A 2520-nucleotide genomic window follows, 5' to 3' on the forward strand; every position below is an offset into this window, starting at 1 on the left:
ACATGTGTATATACATATATTCTCTATCACTGTCATATATACACAGATACAGGTTAGTCCCATTGAGCCATGATGAATCATTTACAAGAGAGACCTGGATTTTCACAAAGAGTGATGACAACAGTGGATAACAAACTGTTTTTCAATTGTAAAACAAACAAACAAAAACTTAAATTTGTATGAATCATTAGTGAATGTCTATTGTTGTTGTTGTTATCACTGTCTTATTACACAAGACAGGCTCTAGAGCAATGTGGATATCCTAACTGGGCCTTCCTGAAAGAAGAAACCCAAACAGGACTCCAGTCAGCCATCAGGTGAAAAGGAGGAACCCAGACCCAGACCAGTGGTCATTCCATATGTTGAGGGAGTATCAGAGAAACTGAGACGTTTATTTTCTAAACATAACGTCCCAGTGGCTTTTAAACCCCAAAATACATTAAAGACTGGTTCATCCCAAAGATCCAGTCCCCCGGCACAAACAGAGTAATATTGTGTATGTTGTTCAGTGTCAGGAGGGTGATCAGTCTTACATCGGGGAAACTAAACAGCCACTGGCCAAAAGGATGGACCAGCACAGAAGATCAACATCATCAGGCCAGGACTCTGAGGTCTACACTCATCTCCAGGCCAGAGGTCACTCTTTCAGGGATGAAGATGTTCACATCCTGGACAGAGAGGAACGATGGTTTGAGAGAGGAGTAAAGGAGGCCATCTTTGTGAAAAGAAACCGTCCATCATTAAACAGGGGTGGAGCCTCCAGGTTCAACTGTCCCCCTCTTACAATGCTGTGATTGCTAGTATCACTCAGCCCTCTGTGAACAGTAAACAGCCATCAGGTGCTAATGATCCAGTTAGGCTGATGGTCCTTCTTGAGCATGTGATCAGCTGGTTTTGGTTGTCAGCAGCAAAACTGGTTGATCCACTCTGAGAAGGTGCTATTTAAGAGACTGAGCTGAATACAGCACCTCAGACTGAGGAAGTCCTCAGGATGAGAGACGAAACGTTTCTACATTTTTTTTTTTAACGTTCAGAGGACCAGACTTAACTTTTTTTGATGGTCACCATTAACTTCACACAGACTCTCCCACTGGTACATTTTCATCTTTAAATCACTTCCTGGTCTGCTGCCTTCATACATCTCCTCCTACATGTCTCTGTGTGAGTGCAGCTACAGCGTGCGCTCTCAGGACATCATTACCTGCAGTGTTCCCTCAGTGAGGACTGAACTAGACAAAAGGACCTTCTCCTACTCCGCTCCCGTTTCCTGGAACATCTTGTAAAAAGATTTGAAGCTCTCGACCTTTGACCTCTCTAAGTGGCTTCAAACATCTGTGAAGTTCCTGCAGATGTTCCTGTTTTTAGTTTCTACATCGACTTATAATCTGTTTTATTTCATTTTTTAATGCCATTTTCTTTCATTTGTTCTTCTCAATTTGTATGCTTTATTTTATGACTGTCCACTGTTCTTCACTCTTAAAATCAGGTCTCGTGCAAATGAGTCCACGAGGCTCCATGGGACTCACCTGTAGAAATGAAGGTTGAATGAATTTTAAATTCATGAATCTTTTTGCTCAGAAAACTCACCGCTCATAAGCGAGTACTGGTGACGTCCCAGAAAGTGTGACTAGCTTAGCTTTACACAAAGACGTACATGAAAATGTGTCTGAAGCTGGAAAGTTTCTGCGGTTTAAGCCCGTCCTTTCTTCGTGGGGTCTCTTGGCACCACGTGTCCTCGTCAGGAGTGGGCAGCACCTATCAGGGAAGAACACACCTGCTCCACTTTGTCTCCTCTGGATGATTGCCTTATATTCCTCAGGAAGCTGCAACGTGTCTCATGCTAGTAGCCGTGAAACAGCCTCCTGTTAATTAAACGCATCTCATGTTTGTAGAGCAGAAGATGTAAAACTTTAAGTTGTGTGTGGGCTTGATGGGAACGGACTCGCTGCTCCTTACACGAAAATTATACTCAAGTTTTATCATTTTAATTAAAGAACTTATTATCCTAACAATATTAATAAAGTTAAATATTTTGAAACGTGTTAAAGTTACAATCAGCCGAATGTTTTGATTCATAAACAGCTAAAATAGCACACAGCCTGCAGACGTCTCCAGAGGGTACAAACCGTACGGTAAAATAAAACCTCTTCAGATCGAGGCTCCGTCGGACTCACTGAGGTCAGAGTTCATCTATAATTAATAAATTATCAATAGAGACTTTTTCGGCTGCTCTGTTCTTCAGGGGTCATCAAGGATTTGACCATTTGTTTTACGTTGGATGTTCTTCCTGACACAAACTGGGCTTGAACCCGCAACCTCAGGATTGCAGGACCGCAGCACTGACCATCAAGATAACGCAGCCCCAATCAATACATGATCAATAATAATAATTAATGAAGTTCTGGTTGGACGCTTCACTGACACCACAGCTGTGGACCGCAGAACCAGAACCGGACAGATGCTTCAGCACCGAGGCCCGGGAACACAAGTCAAGAACTATTTATGTTGAATAAAGAAATA

The sequence above is a fragment of the Nematolebias whitei genome, chromosome 19 (assembly GCF_014905685.2).
Source record: "Nematolebias whitei isolate Nwh7 chromosome 19, NemWhi1, whole genome shotgun sequence".
NCBI classification, from domain to species: domain Eukaryota; kingdom Metazoa; phylum Chordata; class Actinopteri; order Cyprinodontiformes; family Rivulidae; genus Nematolebias; species Nematolebias whitei.